Raw genomic sequence first — 16,033 nt, forward strand, 5'->3', positions numbered from 1 at the left:
AAAAGAGGCTTGGTTCTTTTAAAGACACTAAAATAAAATAAACCTGAAATCATAATAAAAGCAGCTTGATAGTCTTCAGATGTGAAGCTTGCAACAATTACTTTTTGGCTTCCTGAAACTAATTTCTCCAAGTGGTGAGGTTTGCTGGACAGTCTGATCTGCATTGTTGGTGTGACAGCTGCCCTTTCTGCAGGCACACTCTGAAGGCCTTTAGAGGAAAGAGCAGCTGTAGGCCAGTAGCTGGTTCTTGATTCTTATAAAGGTATTTTAAAAACAAACAAAAGCGCAAAACAAATGAAAAAAAAACCAACACCAAACCACCTCCAAACAAACAAACAAAACCAAAACAAACAAAAAAAGGGAAATCATAAGAAAAACAGGGCTTCTATTAATCTTCAGATGTGAAAATGGGCACAGTTCTTCTTTGGCCTCCTGAAATGGGATTTTCCAAGTGGTTTGTTTTGCTTGACAGTTTCTTCCTATTGGCAGCAACATCTCCAAAAATTCCCAGTCATCCACTGCTGATGGTGTTTGCAGGAAGTGCCAGTGCTCTGTTTCTCAGAGTCAAGCTGCAAACATTGTCAGGACTTCTCCTCTAACAAGCTGCACACTCAACTTCATGCAGAGTCGTTAACAGAAAAAGGCTCAGTCCCATGCAGATGTGGCACTGACTTTCTGATGCTCTAATGTGTTAAGCATCTTCATGTTGGCCTGACTTTAGAACTGAGTAGGACTCTGAGAAATTTGCAGTGACGTACATTGCCGCTGCAAATCATTTTTGTATGCCTCATATGGAAGAATGGGACAAAGCCATGCTCTGCACTAGAAATGAGCAGAACATTTCAGAGAATAACATTGGACTGATTTGTTTTAAATATTTGTAAATTTTGAGGTATTTTGTGGAATAATTTTTGAGTGTTGCAATGGTACTGTTGGTTTTATCGCCATTATTATGAAATAGGAAAAATTCTCAAGCATCTCACAGAAAGGAAGTTAAGATAAATTGAGGTTTTCTGCTCAGAATTTTGCTTCTAGAAGACAAGCTTAAAAAAAGGCAGCGAACAACAAAAAAATAGGCTGTAAGGAGAAGAAAACTCAGAAGGAGCAGGATTCTTCCAGATGTCAAAAAAATGTCAGGTCTGAAGCATGGTTTGGGGTGAAAGATGCTCTTTTTGAATATATGGATCCAATTAAAATTGAGGTGGAGCGTGCATCCCTTGCTGGAAAGTTGCTTGTACCTAATTGACTAACAGTGGAAATGAGGGTGAATGATTAAGGCAACATTTTTTTTGCTTTAATAACCACGAACATTCCATTTAGGAGAAGAGGGTATGGTGCCAGAGCATCCCTGCACTTTCATTCTTGTGTAAAAGCAAAATTTGGAGAAGGATTAGCAACCACATGGGACCACATGGGGAAAGGTGAAGTAATGTTATCCCTTCTAAAAATATGTGGATAAAAAAAAAAAGTCTTATTTGAGAAAAGTTTTAGGATTGTTCCCCTCATACCAAAACAAGTGGATTATTTACAGTCACTATAAATATGAATGGTCTATGAGCTCTTGAACGGTATCAGCAATGAATAACAAGAAAGATGAGTTCTGCTTTTCTGAGTTCAAATGGAGCCATTGTATAGGCATGAACCAACAGCAGACAGACCTCAGGCACTTGAAAAGCTACACTGCAAGCCATGGCAGGGGCAGTCTTTGCTTAATCTTCACAAAAATGACTTTGATAACTAGCCCTTTTAAAGTAAAACTTTACTGGAAGTAATTTTTTCCATTTTTATGAGAACAGAAATCTGGCTTAATGTGCGTGCTGCTATACCACTTGGGCTCAGTGTTTAATTTATGAGTGATAAAGACTACTTCGTCTGTTTCCTGAAATGCATGTTTTCCCTACATGTCTTTGCTCCATTCCCTCCAGTAGTTTGTTCTGCCTAATTACACTGAGTGTCACAGCACGAGCAGGTGGTAAGTGCTGCAAAGAGCTGTGCTATCCATTTTCCCAACCAGAAGCTGCCTCTAGTTTCACTAAGATTTCCATGAGGTTTATTTTGCAACTTGTTCTGTTTTGCAGAGCTAACATTTTCTCCAGAATATACTGATTTTTCTTTCTGTCAGCCTTTCAGTTCAACTATGATAGACGTTTACAAGAAACTCAACTAGTTTTCACTGTCCCTCAAGACATTTTGCTGAGCCCTGTTACACAGTTTGCAGATTCTTGTGCTTTACATTATAAATTACTTAGTATGGTGCATCTAACTGCTGAAGGCAGCTAGCTGTATATGCCTCATTATAAACTTTTATGGTATATCTTGCATCTTTGAGCAGTTTTCTAGTTCTGCTACAGCTCAGTCTTGCAGCTGTGCATGCTCCCCAGGCAGCAGGGCCAGTACTGATGGAGAAAAACCAGTAGCAGGTTCTGAATAAGTCACTATTGCTACTTGAAACATAATGCTGTTTTCTCAATGAAATAGGGATTGGTGGCTGACACTAGGGAAAGTGCCTGATCTAGTTGTTACTCATCTTTTCTCTAACTGTGGAAGCAAACATAAGTCTGTACAGCTTTTTTTTTTTTTTGAGTAGGATTTGTGGTTGGTGAGAGTGGAACTAGTTTGAGTAACATAACTAGTTCAAAAAGAATCACCTCTTTATAGTTGTCCTAAATTCAAATCAAATCTTGGCTTTTTATTTTTCTGAAGTACATATTGTGTGTATTTTATTTGTATGTTCTTGGCACACTTGTCATATGCTGGGGCGAAAAAAAACCCAACCCTTAGACAAAACAACTTTCTTCCAAATTAAAGAGGATCTCCTCTTCTTGATAAGCAAGCTGCTATTTAATTTTCTGCATGTGATGTTTGAGTGGCATGTAAAGGGAGATTGCACAACAAACAGTGTTCTTAATTTACAAATGAATCAACATCTTATTAAGAAATAAACCTTGTAAAAATCCAGCTAGCATATTGATGTACACCAGATTTTATTGTTGCTTTGTTGTTTCTGAGGAGGCACTTAGACTAGAAACTTAAAGGAAGTTCACTATCCTTTTCTAGTTATGAAGAGCAACATAAAAGAGGAGGCTTTATGACAGGAGAACTTTTCTGTTCTCTTTTTACCTGTTCTGTCTTGGATGGCATCAAGGATGCACTTTTCACGCTTACATTCTCATGTGAAATAAGAATTAAAACAGTCTACTAGATGGGTATTTCTTAGAATCTTGATATGGTTAAAAGTAGGATAGATTATTCCTCTTCTCTTGCAACACACGTAATCATGTAACCTTGAGAAAGCTGACTTAGCACATCCAAGAAAACTTGATCTTACATTTCCAGGCAGGAGAGGAAGATTGGCTATAGAACCTTGGGTACCCTGCTGTCCCTCTGAGCATGTAAATCTACTGCATAGGCACTGCAGTTATTTTTTTATGCTCTCACTCAGCTGCCAGCTTGCCCTGGTTTACCCCAAATCTCTGAATCTTAGTTTTTACTCTTAAAATCAACAGTGACCAAATTTCTACTAATTCATGTTCATCCGTGACAACACTAGTGAAGCTGGCAGCTGTTTCACAGCTAAGCTCTAGTACTTTTCACAACCTAGATGTTGCCTTCTCTAGCTTGTGTGTCTGATTCAGCAGCTGGACTTAAAGGGTGCTTTGACCTGCTGGGAAAAACTTCAGGTGAAAGTGTTCCCTGTTCTACCCAGTAGCTCAGTAGTAAATTCGTCTGCCTGGCTTAAAGACTTGAATACAGTCTTCTCTAGCAGCTCATCTGGGGTGAGTTGCTCTCCCACTCCAAATGCTCTACTTGATATGGAATATAATACAAATATGGGAACAGCTTCCTATCCTTGCTCCAAGAAATATTTAGCTAGTGACACAAAGCAGAGCAAGTTCATGAGGAGAAGCTGAGAGACTGCCAGCTGGTAATTAGTGACTGCTATGGGAGCTTTAACTCAAGGATTCCCATCCTTGTTCCAAATCCAACAAAGCTGGGTCTTGATCCTATGTCTCCTTCACCCTAAATGGCTTTGGCTGTTGACTTTGAGTTGAAGGGGATAGCACTAGCTGTTGTCTTCTCAGTTTTGTGTGAGATGGGATTCACCTGCATTGGTGTTCTCTGGGAGGCTGTTCTGGAGCTAAGCATCTTCTTTCAGTCCAGAATTAAACACTGGATTTTCTTCAGACTCCACCTTTCTCCTAGTTGTTTTTAATATTTTAGCAATCTGCTGTTCAATACACTGGCTTCTTCCTGCAAAACCTTATGAGAGACCTCCTTTATTACTGTGATAATTAATGAAGTGTTTGCATTTCTCAGTAATCCCAAATGGCTGGGCATAGCATCAAGAACCTGTCCTTATTTACCTAGTTCTTTGAAGATTTTATTCTAAATGTGAAGGTTCTCACCTCAGCTGCAGCTAGAGACATGAATACATTAGGGGTAAATGAAGTGTTGACATAAATGGAATTGAAAAAGTATAAACGAGACAAAAATGGAATTTAAAGTGATATTTTTCAGCTTGCTCAGAAGCTTGCCTGCTTTTCTTGCTCTGAAATCAAGGTATAAATCCCATTGGGTTTGATCTTAAAGCAGCATCTCCTAATCTTGATAGCCTTTTGTTTTGTGACACCCCTGAAAGGTAGGACTGATGTTGGGGTTTTCCAGGTGAGGAAGAGTGGCATGAAAGGACTGTGCATCACCTGAAATCACACAGGATTTCTGGTGCTGGAGAAAATGTTGAATACACATCTTCAGCTAGTACCTTAATCTCTAACCCCTTCATTTCTGGAGTGAAGCCTCTATATATGGGAGAAGAGTAATAAATGAAGGTTAAGCAAAGCTGAATCCTTATGCTGTTAATGTCTTTCTCAGCTACAGTTTTCCACCATTCCTATAGTCATCTTTAAGTATTTAAAGTTGTTGTTGGGTTTGGTTTTGGTTTTTTTTTTTTCCCAATGTAATATTTTTGTTAGCAATTGGGATATCACTGAACTGATGGCAAATACAAAGTGTGCTCAGCAAGACAGACGTGACCAAGGCTGACATTAAAATTCCATCTACCTCTACCCTTGTAAAAGGAGGGTGGGAAAGGTTCCCCTATGTCTTCAAATGTGCTTCATTGCAGTGGAGTGAGGTATTCTTATCTGACCTCGAGGGAAAACCTCGATCGTGTGCATCTGGGCAGTATCCCTGGGTCAGAGCTAGTATATTCGCCCAGGCAGGATTACTCAGAAAGCCTGTGTGATTTATGGAGGCACAAGAGATTGCACTATTCCAAAAACCATGTGCCACAAACGTATTACCGGATGCACAGCCACATGAAAACAATTGTTTAAATGCTAAATGAAACCTCGTAACAAGGCCCAAAGCTCCCCATTTATGGTCTGACTGGAGCCCCAGCTGTGTTTGTGAGTGATTTCCCTGACTTCATGGCCCAGAAAGCAAAGCTCCAGCTGTGTTTCTGGGAGAAAGGTGTCCCGTGTTGCCCCAGGAGTGCCGTGCGGAGGCGGCAGAGGAGGAGGAAGCCACCCTAGCCCTGCACCAGGGACGTGCAGAGGAAGTGACTGTGTACCGCATTTGAGGGGATAATTTCACAGAGGAGGAGCTAGCTAAAGCCCTGTGAATATGATTTGGCCTACGGCCACGCAGAAGCTAGGAATGACCTTAAATAGTAGTCTAACTTGTGTTAGCATGTGCTGCCTGAATGGCAGCTAGGGACGTCTCAGACTGCTGACTCACCGGCTGCTGGGGTGAGAGCTGGCAATGCCGCGGCTTGCTCAATGTGGAAGATGAATGCTGTGTTATTCATCACCATTTGGGATGGGATGTAAGTTGTCCATAGGCTCTTACAGGAACCGACACATCCTGATTTCCTTTGCGTCAGAGCAGGGAGTTGGTGTTTCTGTGGAACAGAGGCCACTGGCTACAAACTTTGGCAAAAGCCAAATTTAGCTGAATTCTAATCAGACTCTGGATGTGCTGCTCGTGTTCGAGCTGCAGCATGGATGTTGTCCTACCATTTTAACAAGGAAGCTTCATGGGCCTTTTCATTCTTACAGAACAGTTGTGCTTCAGGGGCAAAGACTCATCTTTAAAAAAAAAAAAAAAAAAAGCCTCCCGCTTTGAATAAAGTTGATAAAAGTATATACTGGGTGCAGGTGGCAAGGTTTTGGTAGTGGGGAGGCTGCAGAGTCCTCTGTGAGGAGAGGCCAGGGCTGCCCCGCGCCAGGCACAGCCAGTTGCAGCTGGCTCCAGCAGCCTCACTGCAGGGCACAGCCAGGCCTGCAAACTGCACTGGTGGTGCCTCTGTGAAAAATGTATTTTAAAAAGGGGAAAAATGCCACACAGGCAGTGAGGGTGAGGAAACAGCCCAGCAAACACCCAGGTCAGTGAAGGAGGAGGGGGAGCAGGTATTTCCCTGCAGCTTGTGGAGAGGACCGCACCAGAGCAGCGAACCACGCTGCAGGCCCTGGAGGACCCCGTGCTGGAGCAGGGGAATATTTCCTGACAGGAACTGTGGCCTGTGGAGGACTCACACTGGAACAGGTGAAAAGTGCAAGGAGGAAAGAGTGTCAGAGAGGAGTTGTTACCGACGGACCGTAACTCTCCATTCCCTATCTCCCTGCACCGCCTGGGGTTGTGGGGAAGCAGAGGAGCCAGGAGTGAAGTTGAGCCTGTGAAGGTGGGGGAAAAGTGTTTCAACTTGCTTCTCACTTTCCAAACCTATTTTAATTGGCAATACATTACATTACTTTTCCAAAAAATGCCTGGTTTGCCCGTGGCTGTAGATGGTAAGTGATCTCCCTGTCTTTATCTCAGCACACATTTTTTCCATCTTGTTTTCTTCCCCTGCCCTGTTGAGGAGGGGGAGTTTTCTTAGTCTCCTAACATTTAACCAAAATCTCTTCAGGAAGAAGTAATGCTTCAGCATCAGTAGCTCCATCAGAACAGCCACCGCTGCCCACGGCCTTGGCAGCTGCTGCATCTCCCTGAGAGCCTAGGAGGTCTGCAAGAAGTGCAGGAGGTACCACACAGCTGGAAGCTTGGTAAGCACAATTTACAAACACTTACTAATTATAGATGGAAATATAATGTTACCTTGGGCTAATCGTTTTAAAATAAATCATCTGAATCAGACACCTGCCTAGGTAATCACCATAGCAATTTCAAAACAAACAATAGTAACCTTAAAATTATCAAGAGAGCCTAACGAAAATGAGGACCTGCGTTGCAGTTTTTGAAAGTATTTAAAATTATGCCTACAGGGTCTTTTGCAGGCAAACATGAGCTTATTTACCACATGCACTGCACTGACCAAAAGACACATGACTATGTAGGACTCTGTGCCCGAACTAGTACATGCCACCACTCTGCAGACCTCATTAACTTGGGCAAAAGTAGGTACCTGCAAAAGCTCTTCCAGGCTAGGTTCAAAGGGGCTTGTGGCTGTCTGGACCTGAACATAGGTAGAACAAACTCGTGCCTGTCTGCTGGATACCATGTCAACATATCCAAAGTGAATCAAGAGCTGAAGCTAATGGCCTGTCAGTGGATCATCAGTCCCTGAGACGCCCTGGTAGCCACACTGTTCAGTGGATGTTCAGCCCTCAAGCTGCTCAGGGAACATCTCCCTAACTGTGTGTATACATATCTTTCTCTTCAAAAGTCATGCATGCAGCTGACTGAGCTGCTTGACGTCATCATTTTGATTAAAGAGAAAAACAGTAAACATTATTAAATGGATATTAAAAGGACTCTGAAGAAAGGAAAAGGGCACAGGCACCTGTATATCTCCCTCTGAGGTATCTGCATCAACGAAGCCAGAAAAGCAGCTGTTGGGATTGTTAGCAGAGAACTCTTAAGTGATGATGTCTTCACATGAAAATGTGCAGTTAGCATCCTGCTGTGATAGTATCAGCAGCTGCTTCTAGCTTCAGCCTGAACCTCTGGAGTTCAGGCTCCACATGCAAACCAGCTGAACTCTGTCTGTCTGCATCGAGGGGGGAATAGTAGGCACTTGGACTGGCTTCCCTGCTCTAATCTGGAAGAATCAACAAGTTCACGGTTCAGGAATGCTCCTAAGAAACAATAACAAGGGAATATGAGCAACTGCAGACATGGAAAGTCTGTGCACCACAGACCCAACTTCCCTGCAGAGCCAGGGGGGAATGGAGAGGGAGATGGGGATGACCCAAAGAAGGAAAAGCTCTGGGATTTCTGACTCATTTCCCTTAAGGGCTCTTAAAGCAGCACATCATGTTGCTTCACATGGAGAACATGGGATTTTCTGGTGGCACCTGTAATAGCCTGGGGCAAGTATTACCTGTAATAGCCTCCTGGCACCGGTAATAGCCTTGGTATTTGTGAGCTGTGCTGAGTGTGATACACATGTTCATGCAGCACTGTAATGTCTCTTGTAGCTGCACCTCATGGAGGAAGGGCATTGAATAAGGAAGTGTTTCCCAGATGACTGGTGATCTTCAGAGACACGTGTCTCTGAAGAATTGTATGCCACAGACCTGTAATTTTGCAAAGAACCAGACCTTCAATGTGTTACTTATTTTAAAAAAAAAAAAGAGAGAAAAGATAAAACCCCCTGTCATTAGAAATGTTGGATGCCAGTATAACCTGTTTTTAATGGTATCTCTCCTTCATCCGTCTTACAAAGCAGATGGGTGTTATTTTGCACGTGACAAAATATAAACTATAAAAGGCAATTAGTAGAAGAATGTTTCTGGTTTTACAGATCCTAGAAATGTGCTAGCTCAGCACGTTGTTTACAATTTTTCACTTCAGTTTTTTTTCCAAAATGGCCAGTGACTTTGGATACCCAAAACTGGGATTGTTGGTACATATGTCCAGGTACATATAGACAAAAAGTAAGCTGTGGATGTGTTTAAAAAAGAAAAGAAAAAAAAATCCCCAGATGTTTGTGCATAATGGGAATGCTGTAATTTCTCCAATATGTTAACAGATAAAGGACAGACTAAACAACAAAAGGAGCACCATAAAAGTTTTTAAGAGATTTTTTTTTTAATACTAGCCTCACTTAGTCTTTGATTTTTTTTTTTTCCAGTCAGATCTGCCTAATGGAAAATTACAATGTAGCATCAAACAACTTGGACTTAATGAATGTGAACAGTGATTCTGATGTGACAAACACATGCTTATGAAGCATGATAACTATTAACAATTGTAAAAATTGTTGTGGAAATACTTTTTACTCTTTTCAGCATAGTGGTATAAGTACCTACAAAGGACAGAATCTTTCAGCTGGGTTATAGGGAAAAATTCTCGCTTGGGACCAAATACCACTTTGGCTTTGGGTTATAAAATAGCAAAATCTCATTTCAGGGACTTCTGTATTTACATCATAGCTTTTGACAAGGGCTGTCCCAGCTTTGACAATATTCTTTTCATGCCCCTCCTTCCCCAGCATACCAAATGACCCTGTGTGCTTCCCAGAGCAACTCTGTATCTGCAAAACTTCTTTGAGACTGATAACCCTGCTGACTTCCTGTCTACAACAGAAAACATGCAAGAGGTTGTTGCTCCCACTAAAGAAGTCATGTTGTCTAGCTTAACAATTTCACATGGCTGTATATCTAGACACTGATGCCCTAAAAGCCTGATTCTTCTGAATAAATGCATACTGCACATACTTGATTGTCTGACTCATGACACTGGTGCCAGGACTTTAGCTTTTCTTTTCTATTTATTCACCACAGGAAACCTGAAGTACAAACACATTGAATGAAAGCCTGGCTCCAGTGAAGTCAAGGACAAAATTCTCATTGATTTCTGTAGGCAGAGAACTTCACTTCTGTGCTTTTGGTTGTACTTTACTGTTCCTGGCTTAGGGATAAAGTGACATTTGAAAAGGCTCTGTTACCCATAGCGATGATGAATTCCAGTGGCACTTCCAAACACAGCCCATGTGTACGAGAAGCATCTGTTTCTATCCTGAAGAGCTTGTTGCTCATGAAGTAAGCCAGATTCGAAGGAGTGCGCAGTAAAGATTTTTTCACCACAACACATACTCGGACCTTGAGTCTGTTTGAAGCTCTCTTATGCCAGGCCATAGGGGGGAAAAAGGTAAATGTGGCTGACCTAGGTGTTGATTAGCTTTTAGCAGCATGCAGAAGTTTGGTAACAAGCAGTCTTCATATGATGAAGCTTGTGCCCACCTGTCCCACAAGGAGAGGCCATGTCCAAACAGCCAAGATTTTGATGGTTCTTTCAGTGCTAAAACAGCCCCTTGGTGGTGTAAGCTGCCCAGCATACATTGCAGCAGCACTACTGTTACTCTAATTTGTGCTACAGTACCTAGTTTTGCTACTTCTCTACAGAAGTGAAAACAATTATTTTGATTATACAATAGTTAGGGAGCTGGACTTGGCTGTAGCCTTCTTATTAATGCATTGCAAGGGCTCACTGTCTTTTCTTGTACTTTGTCAACTACAAATTCTGATAAAGAAGCTTTTTTTTAAAAAAAAAACCAACACACAAACAAAAAACCCAATACAAACCATGCACTTAGGAACATAAAATTTCAAGAAAAAACCCCAAATACCTTAAAGTGCTTAGCATCTGAGTTGAGAAAAGTCCATTGGTTAAAACACGTAACACTGACAGCTCCCCAGTGCCCAATTAATCATTTGCTTTTAATGACAGAGACTCACAGGCAGACACAAAAGTGGAACAAGAAAGCAGGAGAAATGAAATGCTCCTTTGTCTTGCAGCTGAACTTGTTGCCCTTGCCGGGACACAAGCAGTTCATCTGGGCAGAGAAACCCACTGGCCCACTTGGCATCCTGCAGCTCCTGGCATGTGTTAAACAGGTCAGTAGGTGGTCTGGCACAGACCTCTTGGACGTGCTTTCTCACAAGGTTCCTTGCTTTGCAGGGGGAAAAACAGTTCAAGAGAAAGATCTTTTCCATAGGGTTCATAAACTGTTTCCTGGTACTTAGAGTACTCTATTAAATATGTAGCTAAACTTTAAAAATGTAGATAAATTCTCTAAGGCTGTATAGTTATTGGAACGCTATCCCATATAATTTCTATGCAAATCTGTTTTGTCTTGATGATCTATACAATCATTTTAGTAGAGAAATTGTAGATAGAACAGAATTTGTGCATTCAGAAATGATTAAAATTATCAGGTGAAGTAATCCAGCTGAAACTTTCAGCTACTCTAAGAATCACAGTGCTGCTCCTCTGCCTTAATATCTGCAATGGCTATGAAGGCTGTGACACATTTCAGTTGCTTACTTCAAATCTACTAGGGAGTTGATTATGCTGGTAGTTAAAGTGTCTTCTACTGCTTTATTATTTTTAATATATTCCTGCAATAATAATATAATAATAATCTTTATATAAAGTATGCCTGATTTACACTAAACTATTGGAAGAACTTTCAGGTTTTAAGTGGGGAGTCAGATGGAAAAAGAAGGAAGGATGTGGAAAATTCAGGATATACTGGCCCAGTTTGACACACCTGTTTTCTGTCAGCTTAGTGTTATCTCTTAGTGCTTCTTTCTTCAGAGGTCTTTAGTATAACAACTGACTGTTACTTGAAAGGTAACAATTTTCCTTTACAACCTTTTGCTTATATGCAGTGGAGGGGACGCCAGGCCGTGCCTTTCTGAGGTTGAGGCTGTGAGACATTATTGAAGTTGATAGTTACAGCCTCAGCAGTGTTACTGCTTATCAGCTGGATCAGCAAAAAAATGTCCCAAGGTGGAAGATCCTTTGTCTTTCACTGGTGTTTAATCTGGCATGCTTTTGCTCATTTTCTTTCAGCAGCTTAAATTGGTGCATTTTGCATGTAATACAGAGGGATTATGCATGCTGATGACCTCATGAGTGGGTAACTCGTTAATCAGATGCAATTCTATTTCATTTGATAGAATTGTCCAAAATTTCTATTTTAAATATTTGAATTTACTTCAATTACTGTTTAATATGAAGTGCATAAGCTATGTGCACCCTTGCTCTGTCAACTCAGTGACTGATTCAATTCTGTGAACTGGCTTTAGATGGATTGCCCCCCATCAGTGGAAAGGTGGCAAAGTGGCCTGTGGTTAAGAAGACCTCTTCCCAGTACATGAGCTAAATGAATTATTCTGTGAAATGAAGAAACAGGGCTTTAGATATCAAGGGAGTCTTACTGGAAAAAGTGTCAATAACAAAGTTAAGGGAGGTTTTGAAGCTGTTTGAGATGCCCAAATTCTGTCAAGATCCCATTTCAAAATATCTAGACCTCAGTTTTTCCGTGTCTTATATCTTTAGTGAAGGCAATAAGTTGCCTTCTTTCATGAGGAACATTGTGAGTCTACACTCTTAGAAGCTGTCAGGCAAGTGGGTAGTGCAGGAAAGGGATTCCTAAAATACATTTGAACAACAGCTTTTCAGAGTCTGTGCTGTCTTCTAAATCAAGAAATTGAATGTGTTACACAGTAAGCTGAAAATTTTTAATTAGATACTTTTTTTAATAGAAGGGGTACAGAGAATCAGCTTTGTATCCCACTATCAAGCATAATCGTCTCCATGAAATCTGAAGGTCCAGACATTGCCACAACTGTCTTTAAACTGTTGAAGATTTCATGAGCTCTACCAGCAGACATGAAGTCAAGTCAGCAGAATATTTTTGGGAGATGTTCCCACTTCCTTTCCAGCCAAATGTACCCACTTTGTTGGTCTGGATTGGCCTCCTGAATCATAAAATGTTTGCATCTGCTTCCCATTACTGCCTCCTTCATTGTGAATTCTGTAATGTCAGCGATGTTTCTGCCTGACGGGTTTTCATACAAGTAGATAACAGACTTTATTCCTTAAGGATCTGTTCCTAGGGAGAAAAAAGTCACCTTTTTCCAAGCAATTGTCAAGAGCTGCTAAACCTTCTGGAGCATCATACAAAAGCAACTTAATCCTGCTCTCTGCAAATGTCATGTTGCCTTGATCTCTCTTAACAGGAATTTGTTAAGTTGTTGCTACAACATTTGCAACAATCATGCCCTGTGTCATTGCCGCGTGCCACAAATCACATGCAGAGAGCTGTCGGGAGTAACAATACCATATCAAGGATGAAATGGCTTAAATCCTGTGTGAAAGATACAGTGCCATAATTCCAGATTGTTCATTGCTTTTTCTCTGTGTGCTTCTACTGGATCCTTTGAGACTGAATTAGGTCATGGATCTGGGGGGGAGTTGGGGAGGGTGGAATTTGCTGTGTAGAGCAAAAAAAGAAAAAAAAATATCAAAGTTTAGTGTAGCTAGGGCTTGATTCCTTCATGAGGATTTACTGAAAGGAGTTTTGCAGCGTGACCTAGTCTACAGCTGCAGAGCCAGCACAGGGAAAAGGGAATTTGTTACTGCCTTGCTGCTGGGGCAGAGCAGAGAACAAACTAGCTCAAGGCTTGTCTACAGAGGATAACTACTGCCATTAAAGTTCATTCTCTTACTTTTTTTGCAGTAAATCCTCCTATGGACATTCTTCTAAGTGCCTTTGTGCAGTTTCAGCTCATCTGTTCCAAACTGGATTAAGGTAAGCCTTATAATGGCTACACATACAGGAGTAGACAATCATGTACTTGTACAGCAAGAGCTCTAAGCTGGCAGATGTGCACCCACTCTGGTTAAGGAGCTCTGTATCTGTGTTAAAATGGCATTAGAATCCCAGGTGGTGCTGAGAAGGATGTATCAGCTTGGGTTTAGTACTGGGCTGTCACAGCTGCAGATTTGCTGGCTTGTGACCTGCCAGGATGGGTTGCAGGTGGAGGAGACATGCAATTTGCTTGCACATGGCCTTGTATGTAAACTGTTAGTACAGCACAGGTATTTCTATGGGAAAGTAAAAGCAAATTAAGTAGTTCAGAGTAGTTTTTGTGGATTTTTTCTTCCTCAAGGCCAGAGGCCTTATCTCTTCCTTTGCTCAAAACGGGTAGTAGCTTACTTCCGAACTCTCTGCAGCAAACCTCCCTTTTCCGCTCTGTGTACTGCCCAGTTAGAAAGAGGAGTAATTGAGAAATCACTTCTCTCCCTGGCACACATGTGTCAATGTGATGATAAACGTGATCTTTCTTGCAGTTAGCTGTAGGGGTGTAGACCTAGCTGAGCAGCTCTGTTTGATTGGTCGGTTTATCTGAAGGTTCAGTTACTGTTCAAGAGACTAAAGTTATTTTTGCCATAGTTGTACCACAAGGTACATAGCCAAGCTATTTACCTTCCCATGGAAGTTCTAGATAATGCCTTGTTTCGTAAAAAGCTTAAAATCCCTTTCTTGGGCAAAGACTAAAATAGCATGGCTCGATTTAACTCTGAAAGAGATCAGCTGTGCTGAAAATGAGCAAAAAATAAAGCATTCCAAGCTTCCTCTTCTTTTTTACTGACTCTATTTTTAGCCCGTTTTCCTAGGGAAATGAGTTTTCTACAACTTACATATTCGTAAATTTAACCATCTAGCCTGCCTGGCCTGTCTCCTCCCCCTGCACTCCACGTGTGCCTTTAACTTGAACATATTGTCAGATTCTGATCAAATGTTTGAGGGATGAAATTCTTTATGTTAATAAATCTGTACACATTCATGAACCCAGCGACTATGCAGACCAGAAGAGCCATATTTGTGTGCCCACTAATGGAAAGGCAGGAAGAATTCAGCCATGACATGGCTTGGTCACGGTCAGCTGGCCAGTCAGCATGTATGTACTGACTGGCCAGTTCAGGCTCTGTAGGTCTTAAATAGGAACAGAACATGATGTCTTATGCTTGGTAGAAATATTGTGTCAGGGAAGGGCAGAGAGTGAATTTCGAGAGCAAAGGACACAAATCGATAGGAATTCAGTCTGTTCCACTGCTTTTGGAACAACTTGTTTTGTAAGCAGTGCAGTTGTGAACTGTGTGTATAGATTTGGAAGGGTAAGGTACAAGACAGGGTAAAGATTGAAGTTGTGGTTCTCATTTGAAGTAAAGCCTGTTCATACCAAAATGGTGTCATAAGTAGTCTTTAAGTCATTAATTTCACTTGCTCTCCCTCCAGGACAGGCAACTCAGGTGGGCATTAGTACAATTGAGAATCTTCTCTTCATTTTATACAGTGATGTTTTATTCTCTTCCTGTGCAAGGAAAGATATTTGTTTGTATAACTTCAGGGTTTTTTTAATATGCAAAAATAGAGTGAGAAGGACAAAGTGTTCATCTTTATAGAATGTTAAGGAATTCACAGGCATGGGATGATGGTAAGAGAGCGCTACTATGATCCATTGAAGATGACCTTCACCTTAAGATTATGTGAAAACCTTTACTAAGGCATTTTTGACACATATTTATCTTTTCCCACCAATAATTTCAAATAGTTTACGATTAAGTGTTATGCTTGCATCTCTACACCTGCTAAAACTACATGATATACGCCCTGACTCAAAAAAACTCTTAAGTATATGCTGAAATTTAAAATTCATTTGATGTCCATGAGTTTGAAGATTTTGGATTGCAGTGGTTTTTTGAGTAAGAGTAAATACAGGCACATACCTGAAGTTCAACATGTCATATGGCAGGGTTTGGGGTACCGTAGAGGCATTTCCACCTGTAAGTTGTCTGCTTTCCAAATCTCTTTGCATCACCCTTTTGAGGACAGCCACTTTCTTTGTCTTTGGTGTATTAGAAGGTGCTGACTCCCTTCATCATTCAAATGAAGTCTACGATGTATGAGGGGGAGGCTTTTTTTCCCTTAGCAGATGCTGTAAGTATTTCTTTTGGCTGTGGGTATACTGTTTTTGTGTTCTTACCTAGGTTTACATTTTCTGGTGTCGGTTTGTCTTTTAAATCAGGATTTAAATTTGAGTATTTTTCTAACAAGCATATGGTAAAGATATAGGTATATCTTGAAACAAAGTGTTGGTCTGAAGGGTCAGAAACCCTCATGGAAGTTTTTTTCTCTGTTTTCACTCATAGGCTGTACTCTGAGTCTCAGGTCTCCGTGACAATTTATCTGCTATAAAACATTTTTATTCTTTCATCTGAACAGTGTCTTTGA

At 41.0% G+C, this 16,033-nt stretch overlaps 1 protein-coding gene across 1 annotated transcript in view; it reads left to right on the forward strand.

The window, feature by feature from the left end:
* The first annotated feature begins 6,910 nt into the window (after positions 1-6,910).
* Positions 6,911-16,033, forward strand: part of TNC (tenascin C) — a 105,688-nt gene continuing 96,565 nt past the window's right edge. Inside the window, exons 1-3 of the mRNA XM_072883523.1 lie at positions 6,911-7,046; positions 10,743-10,841; positions 13,475-13,546. The gene's annotated coding sequence lies outside the window, so the exon portion shown is untranslated. The remainder of the gene's footprint in view (positions 7,047-10,742; positions 10,842-13,474; positions 13,547-16,033) is intronic.

The sequence above is a fragment of the Ciconia boyciana genome, chromosome 18, assembly GCF_034638445.1.
Source record: "Ciconia boyciana chromosome 18, ASM3463844v1, whole genome shotgun sequence".
Taxonomy (NCBI): Eukaryota; Metazoa; Chordata; class Aves; order Ciconiiformes; family Ciconiidae; genus Ciconia; species Ciconia boyciana.